This window comes from Sminthopsis crassicaudata, chromosome 2 (genome assembly GCF_048593235.1).
Source record: "Sminthopsis crassicaudata isolate SCR6 chromosome 2, ASM4859323v1, whole genome shotgun sequence".
NCBI lineage: Eukaryota > Metazoa > Chordata > Mammalia > Dasyuromorphia > Dasyuridae > Sminthopsis > Sminthopsis crassicaudata.
The window spans coordinates 250,720,379-250,736,201 of record NC_133618.1 but is presented as its reverse complement, the minus strand read 5'-3'; the positions used below and the strand labels follow the sequence as shown (position 1 = coordinate 250,736,201).

Below are 15,823 nucleotides of genomic sequence, written 5' to 3'. Positions count from 1 at the left end.
ATTTCTAAGAAAGTCATTACTCATCCTCAGTTTTTCTCATTTATAAACTCAAAATAATAATAGCACTTATCAATGTTGTTATATCAAATGAAATATGTAAAACATTATTACTATCATTGTTATTCTTTACTATCTCCAGTATAAGGAAGGTGGTGCATTAAGGGAACATTATTCTACGTAATGTGATTTGAGAAATAGTATTATTCTATTTTAATTTGGCTTATGTAGTCTGTTAAAAAGTTTTTTTCTAAGCTAAGGGTATCATCATCATAATAATTTTTAAAAAACTAAAAATCCTTTGTAAAAATGACAAACATTACTATCACACACACATTACCTTAGCTAGTTCAATGTATAATCAATTAAAAAAAACAACCTATCTAGCCTCGAGTTGTCCATTAGTGCCTCTATATTAATTAATTTCTTCTAAAACACAAAAACAAAAATCCACCCTTATTTATTAAGTCTACTTTATTATGTTATCAACAATGGGGAAATTAAGCACCTAGTTTGCAATTTGCTCACTAAAGGAAGAAAATGGAATCATGAAATTTTCAAGGTAAATAAGTTCATTTTGAAAGTTAAAAGAGATTCACCTGAACTAATTCCTACATGATACGTGAATATTAACAGAAGAAAAACAATAGAATATGTATAATGGTATTGATCTTTAGAGTAACCACCCAAAAAGTATTATTTTCCAAAAAATGGAAAAAGTCAGCAAAAAGTATATTCTTAAAGTCAGCAAAAGTATAGTATTTATACAAATTAGCAAGTTTGTCTCAGAATCTCAAATTATTTATTGAATTAAATTTATTAGCTAAGATTATTTTAATAATAAAAACTGATTTTTATTCATTCCTAAGGGATATAAAGTTTGAATATATCTCTAATACACAAGAACAAGCATCAGTTCAGGATTAGCAATGGTTATTTTTGTAGATATTGTCTGTAATTTTAGAATAAGTAGAAAAGCCCACTCCACTCATGGCCACTTATTTTATCATGGCCAACCTACTAGATCATCTAAAAATTCCAACCACAAATTGAATAAATAAAAGATGATTTTGTCATCTCCAACAAATGAAAATCATATTGATAAAAATACAAAATGGAGACTGAAACTTATAAATCTGCTAAGGTCTTTTGAAGCCATCCCTAGTAAGACGATTTTTATATGCCATTTTTCAAAATATATCAAATGATAACAGTAAATGTCTTCCCTTATAATTAACTTTATAAAATTTACTTAGACTATTAATATTTGCTAATGATAAAAAGATCTACTTCCAATCTGCATTCCATTAAATTCAACTAACAATATTTAAATGTGTACTGTGGTCCACAAAAAGAGAGCAGGGAAAAACAAAACAAACAAACAAACAAAAAAAAAAAACAAAGTAGCCCCTCTTCTCAATGATTATATGTTCTATATGTAACCATAGAAGTGATTGAAAAATTAGGGGAACTAAGAGAGATTCCCTGTTAGAAATGGCTTTAAGGAAAGCTAGGAATCTCAAAAAGCTAAGGTGATGAATTATATATTCTGTACAAAGTTTTATGTCTGTCTTTGTATCCCCCATGTCTAGCACATGCTTGGCTCATAGGAGGCAGATCTACTACTGATTGACTGATGAGTCAAACTGTGAAAAACATTGAGAGAAGAAGGGTCATGTTATTTGGTTAGAATGACTAGTCTGACTAGAACACCCTGCATAAAGAGGAGTAATGTGAAATAAGGCTGACAAAGTAGGAGAAATTCAGCATGTGATAAAATGTCAAGCTCAGGAGCCTAGGCATGATAGGAAGTCAATGAAAATTTTTGAATAGGGTAGCAACATGGAGAGATCTATGTTTGAGAAATTTGAATATAGCAGCTTGATAGAGGATGAAAGGGCAAAGAATGTAACAAGGCAATCAATTTGGAAACTATGGAAATAGTTCCCGTGAGAAGTCTACCTAATAAGATGACCGGAAAAGATAATGATGAATGTTGGAGGGGATGGGGGGAAAACTGAGACACCTAACACATTGTTGGTGGAGTTCTAAACAGATCCATCCATTCTGGAGAGCAATTTGGAACTATACCCAAGGGCTATCAAACTGCATCCAGCAGTGTGTCTCTATTGGTTTTGTATCCCAAAGAGATCATAAAAAAGGGAAAAGGACCCACATGTGCAGAAATGATTGTGGCAGCCCTTTTTCTAATGGCAAAGAAACTAAATGGATGCCCATCAGTTGAAGAATGGCTGAATAAGTTATGGTATATGGTATATGGTTATTATTTTAAGAAATGATCAGCAGGATGACTTCAGAAAGGCCTGGAGAGACTTGCATGAACTGATGCTAAATGCTAATGAAATGAGCAGAACCAGGAGACCATCATAGATGGCAACAAGATTATATGATGATCAAATCTGATGGACATGGCTCTCTTCAACAATGTGATGATTCAGGCCAGTTCCAATGGTCTTGTGATGAAGAGAGCCATCTGCACCCAGAGAAAGGGCTGTGGAAAGCAAATGTGGATCACAACATAGTTATTTCCACCCTTTTTGTTGTTTTTTGCTTACATTTTGTTTTCTTTCTCATTTTTTCCTTTTTTGATCTGATTTTTCTTGTGTAGCATGGTATTTGTAGAAATATATATAGAAAAATTCACATGTTTACATAACATAGATTACTTGCCATCTAAGAAAGGAGGCAGGGAGGAAAGAGAAAATATTTGGAACACAAGATTTTGCAAGGGTGAATGTTGAAAATTATGCATGCATGTCTTGAAAATAAAGTTTTAATTAAAAAAATAAAATAAAAAGCCTTAAAAAAAGAAAGAAAAAAACTGAAAATAATGAGAAAAAAAAAGAGAGAAGTTTAGCCAAAATGACTTCACTGATAGTTCTCACCAGCTCACCCCAACTGTCTTTGGGCCTTGGCCTTGTTTGTCTATCATGTCTCAGGGAATGTTCTCATAGAACTTCATACTTCCCTGTAAGATACTGCATTCAATACAAAGCCTTTCCTGATTCTCCTTCCTACTTGCAAGTGTCCTGTACTTCAATAACATCTTCTATTTATTTTGTCTAAACTTCTAAGTGTATACTTGGACATGGATATTTTGTCTCTTCTGGTAAAAAGAAGGTTATAGAGGACAGGAACTATTTTGTTTTTACCTTTGTATTCCCAGTACTTAGCAGAATGCCAATCCATAGTTGGCATGTAGAAAATGTTTATCGATAGACTGGAACAAAATATGTGCTTGTTGTTAGATGGCTTAATGGAAAGGTTTGAACTAAGGTAGCAGCTCTGTGAGTGGAAAGGGAACAGATGCAAGACATATTGCAGAGAGAACATAGATAAAGATTAAACAACTGACTGAGGATGAAGTTGGAAATGAACCTGGAAGTGATTAATGGCACTCTCAATAAAAGTAGTGAAGTTTAGAAGTAGGGTGGGTTAAAAGAAAATAGTTTGCTTTGTTTTTCACAAGTTGGGTCTGAGATGCTGATAAGATATCCAGGTGGCATTCAAGAAAGAGATTAAGATATTATATACACATTATCACAAAGGTGATAACTGAATCCACAGTAATTGATTAGCTAAAGAGTCACAAATAGAAAAGAGAACCTTAGACCACTTTCTACTCATTCTTCAGCTTATATAATATGTTAAAAATCAGTTAAGGAAAAAAGTTGGTTTCTCAAGCAAAAAAACTTAACCCTTTAGAAAAGAATACTTTAGACATGTTATATAGAAAATTATTCTCTTTTGAAAGCAAAACAAATCACTAGCAAGAAAACTTATTTCTGGGTTGTTCTGGTTTGATTAATGAATACCTTACCCTACTCTGAACTTGCAGCACTTTTCTTATGTTGCAGCGAGTTAAATATCTAATAATTTGGGACATGATTTATGGACATTTAATTGTTAATATACAATGAAAAATCACAAAGTAAAATCCACAATCCTACCATTAGGATTTTATCTTAAATTATATCACTAAATATATGCTCTAAAAATGTTTCTATTTTATTTGTATATAGATTTAGAGCTGAAAGGGACTTCAAGAGGCCATCAAACCCTATTTTACAATTGAGGAACTGAAAACTAAAGTAATTTGGTTAAGGTTGCTCAGGTAAGTAATTGTTAGAGATGGGATCTGAATTCACATCTTCTGAATCTAGAAGCACATCCCTTTCCACTGAACCACTCTACTTCCTTCACAGAAAAGATATCAGAATTTTAAAATTAACATATGTCTTTAATTATTTTGGAATATCTAAGTAAATGTCACTTCAGTTTACTAAAATACTATGGTCTCTTGGCAGATGAGGAGGGAAAAGGAAAGAAGGTTCTTGGGAGAGCCTAGGCCTATGATTCTATGATCTGAAAACCCCTACAGACTTGGAGCAACATATCTCTTGTATTACAAATTCTTAGAAAGTTCTCCAGGGGCCATGAGATGTTGTTACTAGACAATGATCATAGAGCTCTTTAGAGATTGAATCTGAATCCAAATATTCCTGACTGGGAAGCTAGGTAATATAGTGTGGATAGAGTGCCAAGCTTGGGGTCGGAAAGACCCAAGTTTAAATACTATCTCACCCACTCAATAGCCATGTGACCCTAGACAAGTACTTTAACTCTAATTGCCTTAACTTCATCTGTAAAATGAGCTGGGTAAGGAAATGGCAAACCACTCCAGTCTCTGTCAAGAAAAATCCAAAGGGAGTCACAAAGACTAAAGACACAACTGAAACAACTGAACAACTTTCTGATTTTTTAAATCCTAATTATTTCATCTCAATCCACTATATCACACTGCTTTTCAAGTCATTAAAAACAAATATGAAGAACATAAATATGGACTTTTAATGAAGTGAATTGAAGCATGATTAGCAGAATAAGAACATATATTAATTACAAGTAAATTTTTTTAAATCATGAAATTTGAGAGTTGGAAGATCAATAGCAGCCATCTGTTTAAAGGTCAAGTTAATGGAATATATTGCACTATTAAAAATATCAAATTAAGAACATAAATATACTTATACAAGTAACGCAAAGGAGGCAAAGAAGATTTTAAGATGCTGAATCATATGACAAGCATTTAATAAAAATGATTTTATTTAATTTCTAGTTTTTGCTTTTTCTAAGGTTATCAATGATTTTTTAACTGCAAATCCAGTACCCTTTTGTCTTCCTCCTATTTGATCTTTTTTTTTAAATTCTAGCATTTGACAGTGGTAAACAGCACAGGCATAAGTGGTGACCAATGTAAAGCCCAATGCAATTCCTCCACAAAAAAGTAAAAGAGGACTTGTACTAAGGTAGTGGCTGGTGAATGGATAGATGTGGTATAAGAACTGCAAAAATTTGTCAGTTGACTAGGTATATAGATTGAGTGGAAAGCAAGGAATCAAGTTGTGAATCTGGGTGACTTTGAAAAATGGTAGTGGTGTCCTTATCAGAAACAGAAATAGGGATAGGTTGGGGGATGAGGACAATAATGAGTTGTTTTGAAAATGTTGAATTTCAGATGCTTAACAGACATGCACTAGAAACTGGCCAACTTATAAGTGGTGATAAAGAATTTAGAACTTTAGGAGAGAGATTAGGGCTGGTCCTTTGAAGTACTCAAGTTATAGAGTTAAAGAACATCACAATCTGACTCCCACATACCTTTCTAGCCAGATTTTATATTGTTTCCCTTCATGCACACTACCCAGCCAAACTGCCCACTAGCTGTTCCAAATCACACTGCTGCTAAATGTCAAATACAACATTCAAAACTACTTCACCTATTATTTCTAATGAATTGGTATAATTTAGTCATAATGGCTATTGTTCTAACTTATTCAACCTATATATCATGAAGAAATATTAGTGAAGAGCAGCATAGCATAATGAATAGAAAAATAGCAGCTGGAGTAGTGGTAGAATAGAAAAGTTGCTGGTTTTAAAATGAAAGGTTAAATTCATATCCCAGCTCATACCCTCACAATCAGTTTTTCTCTGAGGATCAGAAGTAGACCTCAGTAAAATGAAGAGCCTGAACCAGATTGATCTTAAAAATCCCTTTCAGTCTAAATCTGTGCTCTTGGGAGTCAAAAGATAATTCTAGGCTTGGCTTTACTCTTTATTAACTCTGTAACCTTAGGCTAATCACTTAGCAGTCCAGGGCCTCAGTTTCCTCAGCTGTAAAAAAATAAAAATGTGATTTAATATGTCCTCTCTCCAAGAATTGTCATAAGAAAAAAAAAATCAATTGAAAAAAATCTATGTGAAAGTTCTATATTAAGGTAATATTATTTGAAAAGTCAAATTTAGTATGCTATAGTTTTGCTAGACATAAAAAAGTTCTTGGGATTTTTTTTTTCAAATAACGCAAAGATATCCATGTCAACATATCAGAATCACAGAATTAGAAAGTATTATGTGGGCTACTTTCATCTGTTAAAAATTCCTTTTACAATAAACCTGACAAGTAATCATACAGTTTATGTGCTTTATATTTCATACAGCTTGTGCTTTAAAAAATGGAGTGAATCAATTGAGGAAAACCTCACCAGCTAAAAAGCAGTCTATCCTACCTTTAGATAAGTTTTAGCTGTTTAGTTTTTGCTCACAACAAATCTATATTTTGCCTATTTGCTCCAGAAAACAGACCTAGGAACAAAGAGAAATAGTTTAATCCCTTTCCCATGAGACAGATGTTCAAATATTTGAAAATAACTTTTGTGATCCTACTGAGGCGCAATGATACTGTACCAGATTTGGACTTGTAAGTAAAAAGTCTGAATTGTAGCTGTCACTTACACCTGTGTGATCTTGGGTAAGTCACTTACATCTCCTTTTGTTGAGTTTCCATATCTATATAATGAAAAAACCTGAACTAGAGGACTTTTGAGGGCTCTTTCAGCGTTGATTATATGCTCATATGATAAAATCTTCTCTTTTCCTGGCTAAATATCCCCAATTCCTTCCACTGGTTCTCTAATGGCACAATCTTAAAGCTTTTTGCACTGCCTTCTCCAGAAATTCAGTGGCTGAGAAGTCATTGTCATTATCATTCCTAAAATACATTCCCCAAACTGAACACAATATTTCATATGTATTTTCATTTAGGGAGCACATCAGGATTATCACCTCCTAATTCTGGATCCATACCTTGCAAATGAAGATTTAAGTACTATTAGTATATAGGAGTTAGCATGATACATTAGTGCCTTAAATCCACTACAATCCACTGAAACCTTTAGGTTTTGGGGTTTGGTTTTTGTTTTTTGTTTTTTTTTCAGTTAAACATCTCATTCCATCTTATTTCTGATTCTTTAAATCCAAGTGAATCACTTCAAATACCATTATATATAACAAGTCCAGTGTTTTTTTTCAATCCTTAATTTATTGTTCAAGTAAATTAAGATTAGCTATACCTCTCAGCTTGCTATTAGTACTTCCATCTGATTTTTCCCATACTGCCTATCAGCATGAATCAAGGCTACCTTTCAAAGACTTGATGAACTGAGTAAAGGATAATTCTAATTTAATCCCTACTAGTGAATAGAAGTAATTTAAGAAGTATATTTCTTAAAGTCTTTAATTATGACTCAGAATCATAATAAAAACCTAAGAGTCAGAGATTCCTGATTAAAGTATTCAATTAGCAATTCTCAAAATTATTTTAACTTTGTTTTTATTCAACTGTTAATTTAACAAGGCCTATCTTAAACCTAAGTTCTTAAAAACAAAAACTATTCATTATATTTATTTACAAACATGAAAAGTTAAATGTGAGTTCTTTTACACATCACTGTTTAAGTGAAAGTTACAATACTGAAGACAGGGGCAAATACCAAAATTAGTATTTAAAAAAAGCCTTGTGAACAATATTCCTACAATAGTTGCCCAAGGTGTTTTGTTTGTGAAAAGATGTATGGCAGGGAAAGCACGTATAAATAAAATCCTATAAAAAATTATCTTCTCTTATCCTACTTACATATCATCCTCACTCATCAAAGGCCAAAGCACTACTATTCAAATAAGTCTGAACTATATAGAGTTAGGTAACAAGGATCACCTTGTACATATGTTAGAAGGTAATGTAGCTCTAGGAGACAGACTGAGCCAGAGAAAAGGAAGTCAAAGAAAATGAATGGGAAGATGCTGATTCATTTCTAGTACAAGTAAATATTGCTTCCATTGAAAGATAAAGATATTCTGTGTTACTTCTGGTAATTGTAAGAGACAGCTTCACACCAAAAACATTTCTTCTTGGTGACAGTACCAGACATATCAAGGATCTAGAACAAACACATATGATTCAACATCTCAAGCTTAATCCACAACTAGTAAAACTAGATGTTTTAAATTCTATTTCAGCTGTTGCTTCTAATTCTACCTATCTTCTTGGCATAAAGAAGAGAAGCAATATGGTTAGTATACAAAGAATACTAGACTTGGAAAACCAGTTCAGCCACTTACTAGCCATGTCACCTCCAGTAAGTAATTTTTTTCCTCTATTGTAAGACAAGGATAATATAATGGGAATTTTGTAATTTTGTAATTTAATATTTTAAGACAAGGATAATATAGTGGGAATTTTTAATCACTGTAACCAAAGTGGCTAAGTTTCTTTTCTTCCTTCTGCTCCTTCATCACTAAAAAAACTAAGGAAAGATTTTATTTTTTGTTTAAGCCAAAAGATATATATTAGTAGGAAGAAAAAGAAGGCTTGAGTATGTGTATCTATCCACTTAATAATCAAATCAATGTTCATTAAGTCCCTATTATGAGTTTTTTGCACTGAGAAAAAAAAACCCAACACAAAATTTAGCTTAGGACTGTTAAGCTCAGGGTAAAGGTGGGAAAGACATAAGCAGATAGCTATAATTTATAGTATACTATATAAAGTGTAAAAGGCTATAGAAATGTAATATATTGCTACTACTATTAATAATAAAGCAAAGCTGCATTTTATACTATATAGCATCTTGTACATTTACAGTTTGGGAAAGAGGGGAGATATCAATTTAATCCTTTCAAAGTCCAGAATTCCCAATGCAGAATCTGTGCTTTTCTAACTGATGAGTTCCTCTCATAATTCACTATATTTGAATCAGTTCCAGCAATTAACTGGGGTCTATCCTGCTCCACACTTCTCTCTCCCCTTTCTAACTCTAGAATCATAATCAAAACAAGACTGCCGATATTGCCAAAAAGAACTTGTCAATCTGCTCTCCTATGATTTTCCAAACCAAAATACTCCTCTTCAGACACTACTCCTATATATGTGCTGTCTTACCATTAGAAAGTAAGTTCCTCTTTAGGCAAGAATTGTTTCATTTTTCTATCTTGGAGTCTCAACATTTAACATAATGTAATACTTTAAAAAATGCATGTCATCTATTTAGTACATGACAATGTGGGTGAAGGTTGTGATGCCAGAATCCCCCAGCGCTCAAGAGATTCCTGAAGGTATATATATTCTATTCTGAAAGGATAATTGTACAACAGAGTATAGCTCAGTGGGACAGCAGTCTGCCAGGAAGCATACCATCCAAAAAAATCAGTTGTACCTCTAAGACTAGCTTCCTCTAAAAAATTAAGACTAGACTTGATTTTCATTTTTTTTTTCTTTTTTTTTTTTTTTTTTTTTTTTTAGGCTGGGGTTAAGCTACTTGCCCAGGGTCACACAGCTAGGAAGTGTTAAGTGTCTGAGACCACATTTGAACTCAGGTCCTCCTGAATTCAAGGCTGGTGCTCTATCCACTGCGCCCCCGACTAGATTTGATTTTAAAGTTTACTACAAAACCCTAATCATTCTTTGGCTTTTTTCCTTTCGTACATCTAAACCACTATCCAATTTCCTTTTTAATTTGATAACATTATATGCATGATATAATATTTCCCATATTTAATGCTACACTTAGGATATAACTATATACATATTTAAAATAACCATTGTTCATGCTACATTTGTTCCAAGAATGTAATTGGAAATTGAATGAAACTCCAGACCAACTCAACATGAATCTGAACCTACAGGTTAAAATTCTAATATTTAAACAGAAAAGGGATTCTGGTTCCTTTTAGTTTTAAGACTAGAAAGGACTTTATTTAGGATGATTGCATGATTGATTTAGATATGGCAATCAAATTGAGTAATTTTACAGATTAAAAAAACTGAGTCCCAGAAAGGTGAAGTGATTTGACTATGGTTATAAATATAATTAAGCTTTTTTTTAGATCCTTATAACAAAACTCTTGGGTATACTAACAAGGGCATATTAAATATTTATCTGCTACTTAAGGTATGTATTTATATATTCATTATAGTCTATCTATAGAGATACACTAAGCTCATGTGGAAAATCATTAAATATCATTCAGATCATTAATATCATTATCTTTCACTTAAAAAACATTTTTAAGGCACCTACATTATGCCAGGCACAATGCTCCAACTCAATTCAAGAAGAAAAAATAAAATCTTTCCAAAGTAAGAATTATCTCTGCTTGCTTTTAAAGTCAAAAAGCATATATACCTCACAAATAAGGTTTTTTTTCTTTCCTATTGGTTTTATTGACATGTTCAGTTCTATTTGGTAGCAGTACTGTTATTTTAAGTTCTTATTCAAAGTATAGTGACACTATGATTTTGTTCAGAGTTCCTAAGTATCTGAACTGGGGCAGAGCCCTGACACCAACATCATAACAATTATTAACATTCACATCAGTGAATCACTTTTAATAAAGCATTCATATTTTAAACTGTCATTATTATATGTGTATTAAAAAGGATAACAAATGTAGTCAGGTGCTCTACATTCAATTTCCAAGCTATGTCCTGAACTTAAATTAGGCTGCCAAATATGCCTCATAGCTATTAAGAGCTGCCATGACACAGCAGTACCACAGAACCAATTAAGCAAAAATTCTGCAAAGGTAATAATTGAGCAGAGATGCCAAATTAAACATGGAAACTTGCAAAGTTAACAAACATGGAAATTGTATCTGTGATATCCAGATAAAACCAACTACAAATACAAATTCCAAAGATTTACATATTTCCAGGTCAATAATTTTTAAAAACTAACTTATATACCTTGAAGATTGAATGAAAACAATAAAAATAGCTAACATTTTTTATAATTCAAAGTAAGCCTTAAAAAAAAAAAAACTTAAATCCTGAAGTTTGAAAATAAAACCATCAATAAAAGACTAAAAATTAAATGACATGGTAAATTCACATGTGAGTAATGAAATATTTTAGAGACAAAACAGGAAAAAAAATGTGTATGCGCATACATATATATAAAGATGTTCCAGATAGAAACAAACAAAAAAGCCTCTCTTTGGCCTTGCTATCTCCTCAAGCTATCAACTTCTCTAACCACATTTTTATATTTATTCATTTATTTATATGTGTACTTGTTATCTACTTCAATAAATGTGAACAAATTGTTCATTTTATCCTCTTTGTATTCCCAGAACCTAGCATAGTCCCTAGTATATAAAAGATGTATGGAAAAGGAATGCATGCTTGTGAATTAATTCAAGAAAAATCATTACACATTTCCTGCTTCCATTGCTAATTCTTCAAACCCTAGAAATCAGGCTTTTATCCAAACAACCTATTGAAATTACTCTCTTTGATTACTAAAGACCTTCCAAAAGTAAAGTAAACCCCTGCTCTTTTTTTACTCTGGCTCCAAGAAATAGGCTTGTGAGATGTTATATGTCCTCCTCTGTTTCAGATGCTGAAGGTGAACTACAGACTGAGAATCTGAGTCATGGTGACCTTGAAGCCAGAACTGTAGTCAGGAATGGTGCAACAAACCAGGCCCATGAAGTCCTCCTAAGAGCCAAGATGCCTGAGACTCATTTCCCAAGGGAGTTTTGGACTTGGGACTGACTGTGCTCTATGGAAACCTAGGGAAGCTATAAATCTAATCCTCAACTGGTGCAGGAGAAGGAAAAGAATTATGGCTCCCATCACATGGATTGAAGGGGAATTTGATTATATAATTTTTTAAGTAAATATTCCCTTTGTAAAATCCTCAGTTACATGCATAGGATAACACACACACACACACACACACACACACACACACACACACACACACACCCCTTAGCACCAGATAAATGTTTCTGGCAGACCTCTTTGTAGTGGCTAGAAACTGGAAACTGAATAGATGCCCATCAACTGGAGAATGGCTGAATAAATTATGGTATATAAATGTTATGGAATATTATTGTTCTGTAAGAAATGACCAGCAGGGGAAAACTGGAAATTAGTATGGCAGAAATTAGGCATGGACCCACACTAACACCACATACCAAGATAAGATCAAAATGGGTCCATAATTTAGACATCGAGATCATAAATAAATTAGAGGAACATAGGACAGTTTACCTCTCAGACTTGTGAAGGAGGAAGGAATTTGTGACCAAAGAACTAGAGATCATTATTGATCACAAAATAGAAATTTTTGATTACATCAAACTAAAAAGTTTTTATACAAGCAAAACTAATGCAAACAAGATTAGAAGGAAAGTAACAAACTGGGAAAACATTTTTACAGTTAAAGGTTCTGATAAAGGCCTCATTTCCAAAATATATAGAGAACTGACTCTAATTTATAAGAAATCAAGCCATTCTCTAATTAATAAATGGTCAAAGGATATGAACAGACAATTTTCAGATGATAAATTGAAACTATATTCCACTCACATGAAAGAGTGTTCCAAATCACCACTGATCAGGGAAATGCAAATTAAGACAACTCTGAGATACTACTACACATCTCTCAGATTGGCTAAGATGATAGGAAAAAATAATGATGAATGTTGGAGAGGATGTGGGAAAACTGGGACACTGATGAATTGTTGGTGGAGTTGTGAACAAATCCAACCATTCTGGAGCGCAATCTGGAATTGTGCCCCAAAAGTTATCAAACTGTGCATACCCTTTGATCCAGCAATGCTACTACTGGGCTTATAATCCCAAAGAAATACTAAAGAAGGGAAAAGGACCTGTATGTGCCAAAATGTTTGTGGCAGCTCTTTTTGTAGTAGCTAGAAACTGCAAAATGAATGGATGCCCATCAATTGGAGAATGGTTGGGTAAACTTTGGTATATGAATGTTATGGAATATTATTGTTCTGTAAGAAATGACCAGCAGGATGACCAGAGAGGCTTGGAGAGACTTACATGAACTGATGCTGAGTGAAATGAGCAGAACCAGGAGATTATTATATACTTCAACAATAAACAATACTGTATGAGGATGTATTTTGATGGAAGTAGTTATCTTCAACAAAGAGAAAATCTAATTCATTTCCAATTGATCAATGATGGACAGAATCAGCTACATCCAGAGAAGGAACACTGGGAAATGATTGTAAACTGTTTGCATTTTTGTTTTTCTTCCCAGGTTATTTTTACCTTCTGAATTCAATTCTTCCTGTGCAACAAGAAATTTGGTTCTGCACACATATATTTTATCTAGGATATACTATAACATGTATGGGACTGTCTGCCATCTAGGGGAGAGGTGGACAGGAGGGGAAAATTCGGAACAGAAGTGAGTGCAAGGGATGTTGTAAAAAATTACCCAAGCATATGTACTGTCAAAAAAATGTTATAATTATAAAATTAATTTTTAAAAAGAAATGACTAGCAGGATGATTTCAGAAAGGCCTGGAGAGATGATGAACTGATGCTGAGTGAAATGAGCAGGACCAGGAGATTATATACTTCTACAACAATACTATATGATGATCAATTCTGATAGAAGACATGGCTCTCTTCAACAATGAGATGAACCAAATCAGTTCCATTTGTTCAATAATGAATAGAATCAGCTACACCCAGTGAAACTCTGGGAACTCTGGGAAATGAGTGTGAACCACTACATAGCATTTCCAATTCCTCTATTTTTGTCCACCTACATTTCTGATTTCCTTCACAGATTAATTGTACATTATTTCAAAGTCTGATTCCTTTTGTGCAGCAAAATAACTACATGGATATATATATATATATATTCATATATTGTATTTAACATATACTTTAACATATTTAACATGTATTGGTCTACCTGCCATCTGGGGGAGGAGGTAGAGGGAAGGAGGGGAAAAATTGGAACAAATGATTTTGAAATTGTTAATGCTGAAAAATTACTCATGCATATATCTTGTAAATAAAAAGCTATTAAAAAAAAGTTTCTATACTGACCTCAGTACTATGCCTTACACAATAATATATTAGGAGTCAAATTCAATACTGTAGGAAAGATAGTTCTCAATCTCAACTTCAAAATCTCCTGTCTTAAGATGAATTCCTTCACTTTTCATTTCAGACTTCAGTCCTAAAGATATTACCTTCAAAATAAAAAGAAATGCTCCAAATTACAGCTTTGAAAGTACAAACATCAGGTCTAAATTGTAGATAATAGTAAGTTTCCTGTACCCAAAGCTTTAAATGCAAAGTTGAAAATACATGAGCTTAAGTAAAAACAGGAGACCATTATATATGAACTATGATTTTATGATAGATGACTTTCCACTGGAGAAAATGACAAGAGAAATTCATTATCATATCAGAAATATAGCATTTTGCAAAGGGATTTCAGGGAATGAAAAGTCAATGACTAAGATGTAAAAAAACACTTCTTATCTAATTCCACTAAACTGTACTTAAAATTTTTACCATAAAAAAATAGATAATATTCTACTTACCTAATGGTAAGTATATTGTTTGCCCAGACAATTTTACAAGTTACAAGAGGAAAAATAGAGAATCAAATACTTTGAAGTTCAAATTAAATTATGTTTAATATTTATAAACCACCATCCTTGGACTTCTTGATCTTCAAGTTTTCTTTTAGTTCTTCCAATAATTCCTAAGAAATTCTCCAGTATAAGTGCTCCACCCTCCCTTTATCCAAACTTTCCCAGTGAAAGAAGCTCACATTTCTCTGACATCCCCAAAAGAATGTATTTACTTATTAAATAACCAATTTAATTCTTTATCAGTCTCAATATAATGAAAATTTCAAAACATTATCTTCTAAGAAAATAAAGATAACTTTCATACTCAAATGCTCATATTTTTCATTCCTCAGTGAATTACTACATGCATTTCTGAATACTTATATATTTAATATATAGGTATTTTAGAAATTTAAGACTGAAATCTTTCAGTTTAGTTAGGAACATAATAAGATTCAGTTACAGGGTAACAAAAGAAAGAAAATATGAATAATTAGGAAAGGAAAACTAACATTTTTCTTACCACAATTTAAGGAGTAATTCTCAAAGAATGTTTTAAATTTTACATCATCATTCATTATCATTACAGGATATGGAGTCTAGGATTTTCTCTCTTCTATTAACTATCTGTTCAAGTTACTTATCTCTCTAATTTTGGTTCCTCAACTTGGATCATACCACTGAGGTCCTTTCTAGCTCTGCATCTGATGTCTGTATTGAGTCAATTCTAAATGATTTTTTCCACATATAATTTTTTTAAAAATCAATGGAATACAATACAAAGTTTGGTAATCATCTCTTAACAAGTATCTGAAACTTGATGCCTTGCACATAGTATTTATTCAATAAATAGTTGCTGAAGTTTTCTGGCTGGGCAGTATATGCCTGCTTGAGGAAAATTTTTAAACTAAATTATGAAATAAAATCAGTCTTTAAATATTATCTTTAAAGAATCATAACATTTTAGATCTGGAAGTAACTTCAGAGATCATGTGGTCCATGGAAACAACTTTTTTTGTGTCATGAACCCCTTTAACAGTCTGGAAAA

The 15,823-nt window shown here is 32.6% G+C and overlaps 1 protein-coding gene across 7 annotated transcripts in view; it reads right to left on the bottom strand.

The window, feature by feature from the left end:
- The window catches only part of OSBPL2 (oxysterol binding protein like 2), a 96,750-nt gene that overhangs the window by 71,210 nt on the left and 9,717 nt on the right, over positions 1–15,823 (bottom strand). Inside the window, exons 2-3 of one of the 7 annotated variants that reach the window (XM_074288770.1) lie at positions 14,240–14,385; positions 6,591–6,666 (exon numbers count right to left, since the gene is read on the bottom strand). The exons of 5 other annotated variants lie outside the window; for them this stretch is intronic. The gene's annotated coding sequence lies outside the window, so the exon portion shown is untranslated. Of the gene's footprint in view, positions 1–6,590; positions 6,667–14,239; positions 14,386–15,823 lie in introns of those variants that run through there. One more of the 7 variants, XM_074288772.1, reaches the window with a different exon arrangement.